This window comes from Neofelis nebulosa, chromosome 8, assembly GCF_028018385.1.
Source record: "Neofelis nebulosa isolate mNeoNeb1 chromosome 8, mNeoNeb1.pri, whole genome shotgun sequence".
Taxonomy (NCBI): domain Eukaryota; kingdom Metazoa; phylum Chordata; class Mammalia; order Carnivora; family Felidae; genus Neofelis; species Neofelis nebulosa.
Genome location: NC_080789.1, coordinates 92,538,890 through 92,556,779, shown reverse-complemented (window position 1 = coordinate 92,556,779; position 17,890 = coordinate 92,538,890). Strand labels below are relative to the sequence as shown.

The following is a 17,890-nucleotide window of genomic DNA, read 5'->3' as shown; positions in this document are numbered from 1 at the left end:
ATACAATATATACTTTTCATGTGTATTCCACATTTCAAAATAAAAAAGAATTTTCAAAAAGACTTTGTTGCATAGCTGAAATCTTAAAATGAATTGAGCAGAGACAATGCATTTAGCATTCTTAAAAGTTTCTTGCAAGATTTTATAGAAAAACCGCCCATTATTCTATTTGACAACAAGCCTATGAATTTTGAAGAAAACCAAAAAGAGAACCTGTAAAAAACAAAAGGATCTTTTTAACTGAACTACATAATATACAGATCACTATCTGTAATTTTTTTTATGAGCCTCTAGATTTCGGCAGAAAAGATTTTAAAATTTCTTATTGCTCTTATAAACCTTTGTGATTATCTGACAATGATTCATGTAATATTATTGTATATCTGACTTTGGCAGTTACCCATTACACCATGTTAACATATTTCAATAAGTAATCAATTTGGTTTCCACTACGCTGATTTAATTCAGGTTTCATTACTTGCCTAGTATTTATTTTTTAGGCATGTTGTCCATCTTAGTCTAGGACTGCCCTTTTTGCATTAGCCATTTTAGGATAAAATACTTAATAAGATTTGCATTTAAAAAATGAACTAGAGGAACTGGACCCCCTCCAGCCAGAACAAGTAATTATGTCATTTGTATTGCAAAGCAGGAGTGGCTATAAAGCAATGGTATACTTTTTTAAAGATTGATAACCTTAAGCAGTATTATATTACACATAAAATGGCAGGTCTGACAGAGGAACTAAACGTGGGCAGTGTATAAAATCCCGAGACTTGTAGAGAGTTTCAAAGTTTTTACTTTGCCTTCCGATGACATACTCAATTAAAAGCAATCATTTGCAGTCTATGTCCTTATTTTCTATTATATCTCCGTGTCCTACATCAGTCTTTCTCACAGAGAACCCTATGTTTATGTAGATAACCCATGTCACATAGGACTGAACGCTTTCAGATTTACGTCCTAATATTCAGAGGCCAAAGTTAGATTGTATCTATAAGAAGTGGCCAATACAAATGAACCTATTTAGTTGCCTGTAATCACCTAGGAGGCACTCAGTCTGCCCCACTGAAATTTTCCATTGTTCATAATGACTGAAACCTGGCAATGCTGTTGATGTTACTGTCACTGCTAAGAAGAACCCAACAGAGAACCTTTATTGAGCCTTTGGTAGTCAGTACTATGCTCTAAGTGCTGTGTTAAGTACTATCTCATTAATCCTCACAATAACTTTTCAAGGTTGGTATTAGTCGTAGGAATGAGATGTGTTTATGAAGGTTACATCATGATCCCAGGGCCACAAGCTATTAAAGTGGTAAAATTGGGATTTGAACCCAGTCTAGGTCTAACTCCAGAGCTGATGTCCTTTTTTTTTTTTTTTTTTTAATGTTTTTATTTATTTTTGAGACAGAGAGAGACAGAGCATGAGCAGGGGAGGGGCAGAGAGAGAGGGAGACACAGAATCCGAAGCAGGCTCCAGGCTCTGAGCTGTCAGCACACAGCCTGACGCGCGGCTCGAACTCACGAACTGTGAGATCATGACCTGAGCCAAAGTCGGACACTTAACCGACTGAGTCACACAGGCACCCCCAGAGCTGATCTTCTTAATCATTATGATAAACTTATAAAAACTAAAAAAATCTTTTAAAAATATTCCTAAGATATTTCCCTAACAAAAGCATCTATGACTATGTTTCAGTGAATGACAGGGCATTATAATTTCCTGGCCTATATTGAAATCTTTTGAATTAGAAGTGGTCCCCTCGTTACTTTGTGGAAGAAGGTTTTGTGATAGAATGTGCCCAAATTATCAATTATGGTCTTTCTTTAGGATGAAAGGATACATAGCAGGTTATTATTTAGGCAATGGTCAAATTGATAGTTCTCAGATTGGATGAAAGTGCTCCAAACCTTAAGTTCACAGGGCTCACATTCTCATAAAGGGCAACAGAAAGACATGCAGGGCAAATGGGAAAAGCAGTCTCATAAGAAAATCAAAATACCTCAGAAGCACTAACCAGTGTGATATGAACCAAGAATGCTGACTGCTGACCGGGAAAGCTTCTACTCTTCTTACTTGCTCAGGAAACCCATTTAGGGAGTTGTTAAAAACTGAGAGAGGCAATTTAGAGATAGCAACATCCTCTTAGACTTCAAAGAGGAGGAAATATATTTAGGGACCTTTCTGATATAAAAAGCCATTATAATTTTGAAGCTTTTCCTTAAAATATATCTTTCTCAATTTGAAACTCTAATGTTCAGTAATTGAATTCAATGTTTAATTGCTCAATATTTCAATCAACAGTCTACTTGATACAATAAATCAAACAAAGCCTCCGATAGTGTATTTTATATTATTTATACAGACATGCAGATACACATATATGCATATATATTTATATCATAATTGACACTCAGCATTTTTTAGTTAATTACGGAATAAGATTTATTAGTTTCCCAAGGCTGTCATAACAAAGTACCACAAAATGATTGCTTAAACAATAGAAATGTGCTGTCTCACAGTTTTGGAGGCTCTAAGTCCAAGTTCAAGGCATCCATAGGATTGGTCTCCTCTGAGGCCTGTGAGGAAGAATCTGTTTTGTGCCTCTCCCCTCGCTTCTGGTAGTTTGATGACAATCTTTGATGTTTCTTGACTTGTAGAAATATTGGCCCGATCTCTGCCTTCGTCTTCACATGACAGTTTCCCTGTGTGCATTTCTGTCTCCAGTTTTCCCCTTTTATGAGGACACCAATCATATTGGATCAGGGGCCTATTCCACTGTGATATGACATCATCTTACCATTACATCTGCAATAACCCTGTCTCCAAATAAGGTTGCATTCTGAGGTACTGGAAATCAAGACTTCAAATATGGGTTCTGAGGGGACCCAATTCACCTCATAACATAAGCTTTAACTTCTGAAAGGAGGGAAATATTTAGGATCAGAATAGAGTTGTAAGAAACTTCAGAAATCCATCTGTCTTCCATATGAGAATACCTCAGCCCAGAGAAATTAACTGGCTTACCTACTGAACACAGTCAGTGGCAGAACTGGGACTGAAATTCAAATTCCAATATATAAACACAATGTGGTTTCCCACTGCCTAGGCTGCAACTTACGAAGAGTGTACTGGGATAAATTATTTCATTTAGAAACTGATTTTTTCTTTTCTTTTCTTTTTTAATATTTTATTTAGTTTGAGAGAGGGAGAGAGAGTGCGTGTGCACAAAAGACCAGGGGAGAGGCAGAGAGAGACAGAGAGAGAATCCCAAGCAGGCTCCATGTTGCAGTGTGAGCCTGATGTTGGGCTCAAACTCACAAACTGTGAGATTATGACCTGAGCCGAAATCAAGAATCTGTTGTCCAACCATCTGCACTCCCCAGGTACTACTCCTAAAAACTGATTTTTTTTCCTGATAGGAAAATTAAATTGTTAAATAAGATTTTAAAGGTGAGAGTGTATACGTCTCACACATTTTATGTAGAAAATTATGGACTAAATAGTTAAATAACAACAATTTAATCTCGAATTCTCTTTCCAGGGACACTTAGGTATCAAAGGCATTGCAGAAAGCACTCTACTTCACTATCTCAATGTATCTTAAGACTTCAAAAGGTGAGTGCAATTATTCTCATTAGAAAGATGAGCAAAACAGAAAGATGTCAAATAAGTTGACCAAAGTCACGTGGATAATAAGTTGTGTAAGTAGAAATCAAAAAGGTCAACTATCACTGTGCTGTCCCATATATTTGATTTTTGGTATCACAAAACAGCCTGTAAAAGTATACAGGAAGAAGAGATCAAAGATGAATCATTTTAGACATAATTTTCCTGCTGGAAGACATGGCCACCATATAAGTAAAAGCACTCCTTAGCTAAGAGTGTGAAAAGGAGAAGTTCAAGGTGTCAAAATTGAATCATTGATGAAATTTGTAGTTAATGTGAAAAATGTTCAATAAATTTGAATAGACAAAGACCTGGGAGATTTGAAGAGAACCAGGAAAGACTGCAGCCAGATATCTTACATTAGGAAAGATGTGAATGAAAACAGTTTATTGAACCTAATCCCATACTGGAAACAAATCTTACTTTGATATTTGCATCACCACTGTCTGGTGTGCAAGAAATGATTAGTAAGTATATATAAATATATTGGAATTAAAATTTTGAAAATGCCTATAGGAAGACATTTTCCATAGAATTTTGAGGATTATAATTACATATAAGTGTAGTAAATGTACATAATTCCATAATAATCTATTCTACTGGTTTGAAAATTGATCCATGCAAAGGAGAGTAATAGCCAACATTAACTGAGCACATACTATGTTTCAGGGACGGTTGCAAATAGTTTATCAATATTGCTTTTTTCTCCACAACAAATTTATGATGCGGGTACTATTACAATCTCCATTTAAAATGAGGAAAATGAGGTTTAGAAGTCACAGAGTAAAGGACCCACTGGATTATTCAGAGCAATCACTCTTAACCACTGATATCACCAAGGAAGAAGAAATGATACATGAAGGAATTTAATTCAGCTTTTTTTTCACCTATCATAGCACTTGGCAGGTATTTAATAAATGTTGGATAAAGTGCACTGAAGTTTTAAGTTATGTTTTATTAAGGATTGGGTGCATGGAAATGCTGAATAGTACAGGGGTGTCTTCAGGGGATAAAGCAGATGATGCTACAGAATGAGAGGAAACATCCGAACCAAGAAGCCTCATCAAGTAAAAGTAATCTATGCATAAGCATGGATAGACAGGGTAACCTTGTGTAGAAAGGGAAATACTCTGCCATATATTGCTGTGTTTCATCAGATCTTGAATTTCAGAAATCAATATAAGAAAGTTAAGTTTAAGTTAATGGTCATGAAACCCATGGAAAGAATTGCCCTGGGAAATTTATATATTTTGCAATTATCTATCTCAAAAAATTGAAATATGAACCATATTATTAATATTGTATAACCATAAAAATTTCATCAGTAAGTTATTTTATTTTTTTTATAAGTTTTGTTTACTGTTTATTTATTTTTAAGAGAAACGCACAACATGAGCGGGGGAGGGGCAGAGAGGGACACCCAGAATCCAAGGCAGACTCCAGGCTCTGAGCTGTCAGCACAGAGCCCCAAGCAGGGCTCAAACTCACGGGCCATGAGATCATGACCTGAGCCGAAGTCGGATGCTTAACCAACTGAGCCACTCAGGAGCCCCTCAGCAGTAAGTTATTAAAACAAAATAGATGATAGGTGAATTATTTGGGAGTGTGTTTATGAGCGTATGGAAAGTTATATTGAACTATTAAATGGCAAAATGCCTTAAATTATTAAAATAAATAATATTTAATTAATATTAATACATATTTAAATAGTTAATTAATAATTATTTAATAAATAAAAAATGCCAAAATTATTCAATGTGAAAATAGCTAAATAATTGAGTTATTTAGCATCAAAATACTTTGATGCTAAAATATATGAACAACTGCCTCAAGATATGGACAACTTAAAATATATAAGCCACTATTTACATTTCAAATATAAACAGATTTATTTCACATTTATTGAGTTTCTGTTATATGCCAAATATTGTGCCAGGCTCCAGAATGTCTTCATATTTTTAAAATAAAAAAAAAATAACTACTGGGGTGCCTCAGTCAATTGATCATCCAACTCTTGATCCAACTCTGGATACCAGGGTTTTGGGATCCAGCCCCACATCGGTCTCTGTGCTGACAGAGTGGAGACTGCTTGGGATTTTCTTTCTCCCTCTCTCTCTGCCCCTTCCCCATTTGCATGCGTGCACTTTTCTCTCTCCTTCTCTCAAAATAAATAAATCTTAAAAACTTTAAAAATTAAAATAAAACAAAATAAAATAAAAAATAACTACCATTTGTTAAATTTTTTTTTGTTTCCGAACTGTGGAAACACTTGGCATTACTAATTTTCCCCAATTAGAAATTTTGATTTCTACATCTTTTAAGTGAATATACGGGTGCCTGGGTGGCTCAGTTGGTTGAGCCTCCGACTCTTGATTTTGGCTCAGTTTTTTACCCCAGCATTGTGGGATCAAGCCCTGCTTCAGGCTCCATGCTGACCATGGAGTCTGCTTGAGATTCTCTCTCTCGCTTTCTCTCTCTCTTTCCCTCTACCCCTCTCCCCTACTTACACTCACTCTCTCTAAAGAAAATGAAATAAAAAATAATAATTAAAAATAAATGAATATAAATTTTTGACAAATATTTTCTGAATGTTAGATAAAATTTGTTGCAGCCTCAAACCACTATTCACTATGTTTATCAGATTCAGAGGCTGAATTTAAAAATATACTTATATTTTCCATCTTTTTTGAGAAAATTATTAGTATGCCTTTAAACCTTGGTACTAACCCAAAGATAGCTATTTCAGTCAGCTGCAAAAAAAAAAAAAAAAAATCTATTCAGGTGCAGAAGCCATACCCTCTCAGACAATGGGCCTAACCTACATACTAAATAAAAAATAAATGGGAATATGCAAAGATAAACTTACCTAAGGAACATCGGTAGCTATTTCTGCAATAAATGCCATTTTCAATCACCACTGACTCACTAGAGGCAAAGGGCCCAGAAAGAACATTAATCTAACTCAGTATTTTGGAAATACTCTTAATTAACACATGAACTTTATCACCTCCCCTACATACTTCTTCATCTACGTTCTCTAACTCATAAATAGCATTATTAGCCTTCCACGTTTTCCAAAATGGAAACCTCAAGCTATTCTCAAGTCCTCTCCCTCTCCACAGCCAATCAAATGTGAAATTCTGTCAGTTCAGCTTCCGAAAACTGATGGCATTCATTTCCTTCTCCACTTGTTCCTTAATTCAAATGCCCACCTTCTAACCTGGACTAATGTAGGAGTCACTAAAGCCCTACCTCCCTCTGGTCCGCTCTGCCCTCCAGTCAGTCTTCACTTCACCCAAGTTAAAGACCTGACTTGTCATTCCCTGCATAAAAATCTTGTAAGTTCTAGCCAAAGAATCCAAAGAATTCTAAAGAATCTAAACCATTCTTTTTATGGAATTCATGTTGAGAGACTTATGGCTTCTGTGCCGGTCTTTTCAGAGCTGAGCATGAATAAAAGAAATGACATTGGTATTACTAAATAGTTTTACTACAAAATTCTTAACTAATGTATACTTATTAAGTATTTACAATGATCCCAGCTATAGTTTTAAATTCCCTTCAAATATATATGTACATATCATATGTTGTATGTATTATGGATATGCATTACATAGATGTATATGTTTACATTTTACTTTGTTTTGAAAAACTTGGTAAGATGCTTTGAACCTTAGTAGTAGTAATCTAAAGATGGCCATCTTATTAGGTTGCAAAAAATGTGCCCTAAATACCCTAGTTTATAATTCAGCAAAGTGCTTGGAGGAGGCACAGTAGATGATGAATAGTAAAGATGGGGTTATTACTCAAGTCTCATTTGTGACAGTTGACTTCCGTGATATTTATCTTACATTTTTCTTTTTGGCTGTGTGTGTGAGTGTAATACAGTTTATATATTAGCATTTGTCCATCTGTTATTATATTGGCAGCAGGAGATTTTCATTGATTAGTTTCTCTCTATTTGCTTTTTCTTTCTCTAAACCTTCGTGCTGTAATGCAGAAGATTTATTTTCAATGATTTATTAAAATGTAATTCTAAGGTGACTCCTTATCAAGGAAGTAATCTGCAGGCTATCTTTGTTTAAACTTGCAACCTGCTTTGTCAAGGAAAACTGCCTATGAAATTTTCATTATAATAGACAGCTTTTCATAATGAATGAAAAACAGCTATTATGATTGAAAACAAATTGCTCTGAAACATATTCTTTGAAACAATGTGCTGCTTAATTGTATTTTGGAGGAGGGGGGGGAGCAAAGGCAATTCTATTTAATTGGTTACATTTTTCAGTTCTATAAATTAATTTGCACTACCCAATATCACTTAATTTTTCCCTAGGAAAGCTTTTGCTTGCCCTAGCAATATTATAACTGCTAATTCAATTACACTGAAATTGTTTAATAGAAAATATAATTGCTTATTCATACAGAATACCCATTAAAGCAGTGCAAAAGCGTGAACCCGAGGGTTACTGCATATTAATACTTTGGGAATAAAGATGGGAATGTTGTGCAGAGAAGGTGCTGGCTGATCTTTAATTGTTCATCACCTGCCTCCAAAATAATATGAATGGACCCAAACTAAATGACCACTCATTACAAGTTTCAATTTAGGAGCTTGGCTGGGGTCAGCAGATTGCTTATGCTGATCGCAATGATTTGAAGTTGTGATTACCATAAGCAATTTAAATTTTATTGATCTCCTCTTCTGAAAGTTGTAATTGAGCATAGATGTTGGACCCAGAGCTCTCCAAACTAAATTGTACTCTGAAGCCCTTGCTGGATTCCTGCAAGAATCAATAAGCAGTCAGTCACATTAACAATGAAATAGGTCCATTAACATACGGTGCTATTGGTGAAACTTTATTTAGGAAGGGTGTTAGTTCACTTCATTGTTTTATCAATGAATCTTGGCTGTACAAGGAAAAGTATTGCTTTAATAAGTATAATAAGCTTGTATGAAAATGAAATTATATATTATAAATATATGGAATATGACTAGGTAGGCAGTTGAGTCCTTATATGAGAGTCATTGTGATTCATATCATCATTTTACTGTAAACAGAGGTTTCATATGACTGGAATTGCAGCTTGCCCGCTGCAGTGCTTTGCAGTAATTCGGGATTTTTATTCCTCTTTATTAGATACAAGGTTTCCCTCCATCAAGGTTAAGTACATCTCGAAGTCTCCATGTTCAGTCGTAAGTAGTGGCTTGTTAGGGAAGCTATATGACCTATCCTGCTGAGCTAGAGTGAGAAAGCTGGGAATTCTAACAGAAATCCAAACAGGTCCAGGTAATTTGGGACAGTATTTTATACCTGGAGCACTACTGAGCTTTAGGGACAACTCTGGCTTACATATTGTTATCAAATTATAAAACGCTTAAAACTGCAAAAGTCTATTAAAGCTTTATGACAATAGGGCATTATTTGTTTTTCCAGAATTAATCACTTAACTTCTCTTTCATTCACTTCCCTCTCAAATTATGAATAGTAAACTCCAGAAGATTCCCCACCTCTTGGAAATTTTAAACCCAAAGAAGCATGGGGATGAGAACACCAACATCTAAGAAACTTCCTACTCATCCCATGAGTTTGGGGTGTCTGAATTACCTGTTGCATGGGGCTCTCTAATGTGGCATAGTATGGTAAAGGAAAAAGAAAATGAGATCAAAAACGTTTCTGTCTAATTTTTATTACTTGAGGTTAATTTAACAATAGTACGTACGGCCAACTTTTATTTTTTGATTCAACCAAGGTCAGGAATGAAGAGGTGGGAAGGAAATGTCAGATCAAGGGTCAGATCAAGGTAGAGAATCTTATCTGATTCAGGATGTGCTTCAGGTTTTTGCTAGAATATCTCAAACAATTCTGGAACTCAGCTTCTCAACTACATCTTTTGCCCTCATGACCTTGATAGTACATGTAAAGCTCAGTGGAAATTTACTTCAAATATGGCCTTGGGTCATGTCTGTCTTTATGGGGAAGGTCTCTATAGTGGCTTTGTTTCAACAATCTCAAACAGCAACGAGGATTGACTATGGGCTATGGAAGAGGCATACTTTATGGATCTGAATATCACATTTTTTACCCACTTGTATTATGGAAATAAAAGCTAAATGGATTGGCAATGTTATACAATCCTTCTATGTTTCAGTTTCCTCAGTAGTTTCAGGATGATGATAGAGGACACTTCATATCTAGGGTTGATGTGGAGATTAATTGAGACAGTCCATGTAAGGAATCTGGTATAGGGCTTGCTACAGTGTATTCTCAATAAAGGTTATTTTTTAATAGGAAGACACACGTCTGGGTTGCCTAGGATAGCCGTGGTTTCTTGTAGTGTCCCCTTACAGCGGTTTGGATGAAAAACTAAATGTCCACTTGAGCTATCATTATCATTCAATGAAACTGTGAGTGAAAAAGCATAGCATGGACATTTTCTCCTGACAGAATGAGAAAGTGAGAGAACTCGAGGAGCCATATGGTCAGTTAGAGAGTTAGAGTTCATGCAGGACAAGGTGATATGGGCTGCCAAGAACTTAAGTAGGCCTGGACAAAATGAAAAACTACTAAACAGTTTCTCTTACCTACTCCCACCTTCCTTGTGAGAGCTCTGCTCCCAACCTTAAGTGGTCTCTGTTCCGCCCAGGCATCTCCTCTTTAGTGTGACTTTCCCTCACTGTTTGAGGCTGCCTAATACTTCCTAGGATGGCAGTGGATTCAGGGTAACTTTCTTTGGGGAAATATCTCATGCTCTGGGTGCTGTTTTTGTTGTTAATCGCCTCCACCCTATTCACTTTTAACCCATTCTTTATACTCCATCTTTGGTAAATGATTTCACATTTAAATTCCGATTAAATTGCAATGGCTTGGGTTTTTTTGTTTGTTTTTCAAATAATTTGTTTATGGAGTGGGTGATGAAGTGAGTGAATGAACACTCAGAGGGGTTTTTGTGTTTTAACAGATGTCTGGTGATGCCGTACCTGAACTTTAACAAACTATTCTTAACAGGTAACTGTTCTTAAAAGGTAAATTTCTAGGTTCCATAGCAGGCCATTAAAGGAGATAGTATAAAGCAAGAAGCTTTCCAAGCAACTCTTAAATCATATATTTAACTTACTTGCATGGTGGAGAAAGTTTAAGAGAAGATGCAGAGGAAGATGCACAATAAGTGGATGAAGTGAGTGTTACACAAATTAACTAACAGTAAAGCAAAATAGAAGTGATAAAGTAATAGAAAAAAAAACAAGGAAAATAAAGTGGGGTTGCTTTGGAGACAACCGAAGCTAAGGGGATGATAAGTTATTTCAATGAATCGTCCTGTGTTCAAATGCCAGTTTCATGGCTTACTGACTATGTGACTGTGACTTACAAGTTTCATCTGTAAAGTGGGTATAAAAATACTATTTACTTTATAGGTCATGAGAATTATGTAAAAGAATCTGTGTAAAAATACTTCTCGTGCAGCCTGGCACCTAGTGAATGCTCGATAGTGGTTATCATGAAACACTTAATGCGGTAGAAATGCAAAGTAACATTTCTCGCATCACACTATTCTTCCTACTTTAATTTTTTTTTAAACGTTTTATTTATTTTTGAGACAGAGAGAGACAGAGCATGAACGGGGGAGGGTCAGAGAGAGGGAGACACAGAATCTGAAGCAGGCTCCGGGCTCTGAGCTGTCAGCACAGAGTCCGACGCGGGGCTTGAACTCACGGACCGCGAGATCATGACCTGAGCCGAAGTCGGCCGCTTAACCGACTGAGCCACCCAGGCGCCCCTATTCTTCCTACTTTAATCTATCGAATGCCATAAACAAGAAAAGCTTTCATGATTAATATCTTCTTGGTTTTGTTTTTTTTTTTTTCCTGACTGGTAGCCTCTAGAGAAAAGGTTTTTTTCCCGCTTTGGTAAAATGGGTAGTTTCTCTGGTAAATGATTTCTTTTGCCCCAGAGTGATTTGGCTTCAGATCGTAGTATGATTAAAAATTTAAGGGGCGCCTGGGTGGCGCAGTCGGTTAAGCGTCCGACTTCAGCCAGGTCACGATCTCGCGGTCCGTGAGTTCGAGCCCCGCATCAGGGTCTGGGCTGATGGCTCGGAGCCTGGAGCCTGTTTCCGATTCTGTGTCTCCCTCTCTCTCTGCCCCTCCCCCGTTCATGCTCTGTCTCTCTCTGTCCCAAAAATAAATTAAAAAAAAAAAAAATTTAAATCCAAGAGTCTATGATAATAATTAAGCAAGGGCTGTGTGTATTTTGCTTCAGGGCAAGTGTCATGCCAACCAACAAGCTACCAGTTGTTGGAATTACAGTGTAGAGTAAGGTTCCTTCCTGAGCCATGGAGTTTGTATGCCCTGGCTTCCTACTCACAGGCACTCACGGGCATTACCCTGGCACATAACTTCAACAGTTTAGAACCTGAACCTAATAGTTACGCATTTCTGCTCAAATGACAGTCAGTCCCGTGTTCCTGAGTCAGTACAAGGCTTTATGTAGTGACTGTGACACCGAGCAGCCTTCCATCTTGGGGCCCCTCTATATCCTACAGCTTTGTAGTCCTCTCGGGTGCAATGTGTTGTAATTCAATAAATTGTTGGATAACCTCTACAAATAAAGAGAAGGGAATTCTCAAAGAGAAAGTCCTTTTGCTTTCCAATCTGCCTGCTTTCTAAGAACCCATGCCTCATTTCCCCCTGTGCACATGTTTGCTTGACACCAGCGGGGCTGTGTGTTCTACAGACTTGGAACAGCAAACTAGAAATACCGTACTCTGTACCAAGACTGCCTCTCGGCAGAGAATGGTGTGTATGAGCAGCCCGTTTTCCAGATGCATCCTAGATGCGAGACTGTGTTTCCCTTATTGACTTCAATGTGGATAGTGGCTAGGTGAAGGGGGGTGGTAGGGTGCACGCTGGGACAGGGAAGAATCGCTCCACAGACCAGTAGGGGCTTGTTCTTAAATAGAATCCCTTTGAACTCAAAACGTTTACGAAACACAAGGTGAAGAATATGAAACCATTTCTCTAATTCACTTTATTCTGAAGGGCATACATCTTATGGGAAAGTGTGACCAACCAGATTCAACTCTGCTCACATCCTGTATTTTAAGGTCTAAATTTAACTGGTTAACATTTAAATGGATTGGGGCTATTAGTACAGAAAGTGTGATGGGCTATGTTCCCCAAAATTTTACATCTCCCACCCCTTCAGCCTTTTCGCTTTAGGCCTGTCGTTCATATTCTCTGACTTGCATGTTGTTTCTCAGTTAAGACATAACTTATAGGTCTTACTTTCCTTATTCTTTTTTAAGTATTGAAGTTTCTCTGGAGGTAAAAACGAACATTTATTTTATGGAAATATCTGTACTTATTTAAAGACTCAATTGCTTGATTATTCAAGAATTATTAATTTGTATAATAAGCTGATTAGTACAGTAATTATATTTAAACACACACACACACGCACGCACACACACATACCATTTGCATTTTCTGCGCATAGTTATTGGCAAATAGTCACATGGCCATACTGAACCCGGCAGTAGGTAGTGTATTTTTGTGCCCTGGGAAAAGAAGGAATGGATTGGTGAATGGTTTGAGGTTTTTGTACTACTATTCCTCTCACAGAACCCTGATTTTTTTTCAACAGCTGTCTAGGTCAAGCATAATGATTCTGATGAAAAGTGAAGGATTCTACTGTATGTAATTGGACTTTGACAGAACAGTTTTGCATAAAGACAAGGTTATTATTGAAACTTGGCCATGACAAAGAAACTGGTACAGCTTACTTTTGTCATCTAGTCTTAAATTCATCAACCTTGGTTTAAGAACGGTTTTGATACCACAGTGAAGAAGAAAAGATTTCTAGTTTGAGGTCATTAGACATGAACCGCTTGAAGGAAAGAAAAATGAGTCGTCTAAAATGGCTACAGCAGAGGATATTGTTTGTATCAGCATGGAACAGAATGAGCCGCCTCAGAAAACTACAAGAATCCCAATTAGACATATTTTTCCTCTGGATGGAAACTGGTAACAAAGATAAAGGAGTCCAATAACGAACTCTTTATTTTTCTTTCTCTTGACACACCCCCTCTTTTGTATCAGGCACTAAAAAACATGCCTGCCCTAAAATCTTGAATATTGAGCATTTTGATGTTTCCTCCCTTTTTTCTAAGAATTTAACATTTCCCACAATTTTGTAGCACTGATAACTATCACTCCTGTCCCCTGATAATCTCAGTTCCATGCAACTTGTAAAAGGCAGTCTGACCCTGAGACTTCATAGTGGGTGGCAGATGGCTTTCGTGAATGCCTATTTCTGCTATTAAAATAAAATGACAGGAAACACCACAGAGAAGTTTCTTTTATTTGAAAAAAAAATAAGGTTGTCATATGATGTGAAATACAAATCTAAGGGCTTTGGCAGTCACTAACTTCACATAGCATGGTTATCACTGGAAGGTAAATGTAACATCCACCTTCGGGTCTCCGTGAAAGATGCATTGTGCGAAAGGCAAGACAGTGCTTTCTGGCCCACTACTTACACGTGTAGCAATTTATTATATGAAAATGCAGAGTGCAACTCAGACAACTTGTGAGCACTTATTGAAGTTGCCAGGCAAAAATATTTTCCTCCATGCTACATTAGCATTTTCTGGTTTAGACCAGCTGATCTTTTTGAATTGGGCTGCATGAATCATCACATCCAGTATGTAAATTTCATACGTATATTTAAATATTTTTCCTTTCAAATTGGAACCAGAATTCATATTATAGCCAATATAGTCTGGAAAAAAAAAAAAAGTCAGGTTGCTGTCCTGTGTTCCCTCCACACATCTAAAAATTCTAAGAGCCTACAAGCTTAATGTGGAGAGCATCAGGGATGTTTTCAATAGTCAAGAGTGTCACTCATTCTACTTTTTCAAAGTTCTTAGTTCCCGTTAATAATTTTATATACCATAATCATTCACCTTGAACATTTGCTAATACGTTTAAAATGCCATTCTCTACTTAATTGTTTCCAACAAGCGCTTTTATTGAACATCCACCAGGCAAAAATGTACCATTTCGAGTGTTCTGGAACCTCCTGCTTTCGCTTATTAATAACTCCCAAACAGAATGTCTGCTTTAGACATTAGCTTCCGAAATAGAATCGAATCTTAATTAGTTCAAGAGAAACTCTACTTAAGTAGTCTTAGAGAAAATGCGCTAATTTCCCCTCTAATATATCCTCCTGTTGTTTGACTGTGATGAGAATGGTCTTTTAAAAGAGGCCTCAGGTGTGAAACCAACTGTTCAGGCTCATTGTCAGCTGCTGGTTTCTAGAGTATTAATTCAAAATTAGTGAAAATATAAGACTATGTCTACATTGGCCAACTCTATTGCAAAATTGAGCAATTTTCAGTCAAGGGTGCAGCATCCTCTACAATGCCCTTGAGGAAGATTCAGAAGCTCATTCTATTTCCATCTGCTTCCATCATTAGAGAATGCAGTTGATTGATTCAACCTCACTAACAATAAGAACGGATGCTGTTTAACTAAAAGGTGAGTATAGGCATAACATCTACGTCAGAATTTAGAAAAATAGCAGGCTCTTTGTTAATTTATATACAGATATGGGATACACATAAATTTATACATAGATACATATAACTTTTAAAGATAGAAATTATGGGTCTCATGGTATGAAATGCCCTTATTTGTATTGGGCCCTTGTTATTGGGTGAAAAGTGCAAAACAAGAGTGGGCACCCATGAGCCAGCTAATGCCTCTCATTCCGTCTTCCAGCAGGAAATGAACACTGAATACGAATAGCACACATCTTCCACGCCACTCATTTAGCATCCTTCATATGTTCCGTTATCAGCAGCATTATAATTCATATTATTATTGATGGAATTTTGTGTATATAGCTGATTTCCCTAAAAATATCAGACCTTCCTTTTGAGTAAAAATTGGTATATATTTAAAATCCCTTGCGGGCCCTAGTGAAGTGCTGTATACAAAGTAGGCACTCAGGAAAAATATGTTGGAAGATAAATTAATCAAAAGCATTATATTATAAGCTATCTATTAAATGCTTAAGTACAGATTGTTAATTGCCCCCTAATATCTACTCACTTCTTCTTTCCTGTAGGAACACAATGCCTATCCCCATCCTCCAGTTTTAGCAGGGCACACGGCTGTCTTGTTAGGGACTACATTTCTCCATCTAGCAGATAGATAGCAGCAGATAGCAGACAGCAGGCTAGCAGTTAGATAATATGTTCAATGTCTAGCTCATTTCTTTAACAATGAAACTGGTACCTTCTATCTCTTTCATCTTTTCAGGGGTGGTGGTGAGCCATCTTCACTCATGTGAGATGAGCAACACTTAGGGAATGCTAGAAAATGAGGCAGAAGGAATCTAGATAAAGTAAAGCTTTTTATGTGTAAGAAACTTGTCCCCTATCGCTGCACTGTTACATGTGAAAGAAATAAAGTTCTATTTTCTTTTTGAGTGATTGTATTTTGGAGTATCTTTGTCACTGCACCTTCACTAGCAGCCTCTTTTACATAAATGCATAATGTTCTTTTCCATAGGTGCCATTCTAGAATTTCATGGATTCACCTGTTGTCCCCTAGTAGGTCTATGATAATCTGAGAAAGCAGCTAGACCGGACCCTTGCAAGAGGGTTTGTGTCCTACATGTTGAAGACTGAAGAGGACTCTGTTAAGAATGCCAGCTCCCAAGTAAAATATGGGCAAAACTGGTTGGAGTTGAAGGCTTCCTTGTAAAGAGGTGCTGCACATTTGAGAAGTCAGCACCACACAGATCCTCAGACCAAGCTACCTTCATCGATTATGCAATCCGTAACTCTGCCTCAAATAAAATCAACAGGAATTTCTTTTAGGCTTTATAAATAACTGAAAACAAAGCTTAAACTTAGCCTTGGATGATGAAACTATTTTTTTTTCTAAAAGCTTCTTTGTGGCCACACACACACACACACACACACACACACACACATTATAAACAAATGGAAGAAAAAAGTTGTTTTATATTTCTGCTTACACAGAAATCATATTATTGTACAGAGTAAAACAGTAAACTTAACTTTGGGGCTCAATTGAGACTTGTTTAATTGATTGTTCAGAATACAGATACTCGAGAATATTACAGATTTCCTAGTTTCTATGACTAATAATTGGAAAAAGTTTCACTATAATTTACTAATCAAAATACTATTTTTTGGTCATTTTTGTTTGTTTGTTTGTTTTGGCCAAATACAAAATGGCCATTATTCTAGTACAAAAGGAAATGTTTGGGGGAGTTTACTGAACACAAAAAAATCAAGTGATTACCAGAGTTATTTGAGCTTATAGCTGTCCTTCAGTTGAGATTTCCAGAAATATCTGCCATAAATTTTATTTTGCATTTTAGATTAAGAAGGCAGTGTTTATTTCTGATAGGGTCAATGTATTTGCAGAAAAGGAAAGAAAATCTCTATATAACATTTAGGTCAAGTTTGCTATTTTGAGCAATAAATGTCGATGTCATAATAACATAATTTTTCTCCATAATACTAACCTTTTGAGAAAAGAAAAGCTTTCTTGTTGTTAAGCTGATCAGTTCTGTCTGGGTAAACAGGACTTAATCATGTAGCAATTACTTGTTTCAGGAAGACTCTCTGTTATTTGTGTTGTGTTAATCCACATCAGAATAAAATAGCCTTGGATAGGTACCTTTGTGACTTAGACTGACATAGATGATGATTAAGAGTGTCTAAAAACCTCATTTATGGCTCGATTTTAAAGAGCTAATTGAATCACTATACATTTAAATATAGTCCTTTGAAGATTTTTGGCAATCACTTCTAGAAAAAAATAACTGTTTGCATTTTTTAAAATTACCTGAAAAATAATAGCAAAATTCAATAATGGACTGAAAAAATAATCAATTACTTGAAAGCTACCTATTTTTTTCCAAATTACAATTATATACTAAGATCCTGAGTTTGGGGGATCATTTTAAGTAAAATTTCTACCAACCTCCCTTTATTTGAGAACATTTCTAAACTAAAAACAATTAAGTTTTGAGATCCATTTAATTTTTACTTCTTTTAAGTACCAGCATAAACATCTGCCATCTGGCATAGAAATTAACTCATATGGTGGGAGGAGAGATGAGATTTATTTAAAAGTTCTTTGTCTTTGATACTTTTCCCTACTGCATTTTCCACTAG

General features: G+C 36.5%; 1 long non-coding RNA gene across 1 annotated transcript in view; it reads left to right on the top strand.

The window, feature by feature from the left end:
• The window catches only part of LOC131519928 (uncharacterized), a 67,583-nt gene extending 51,031 nt beyond the window's left edge, over positions 1–16,552 (top strand). Inside the window, exons 4-9 of the long non-coding RNA XR_009265880.1 lie at positions 2,662–2,848; positions 3,546–3,619; positions 8,812–8,867; positions 12,406–12,514; positions 13,315–15,209; positions 16,248–16,552. This is a non-coding gene — a long non-coding RNA (uncharacterized LOC131519928). The remainder of the gene's footprint in view (positions 1–2,661; positions 2,849–3,545; positions 3,620–8,811; positions 8,868–12,405; positions 12,515–13,314; positions 15,210–16,247) is intronic.
• The last annotated feature ends 1,338 nt before the right edge of the window (positions 16,553–17,890 follow it).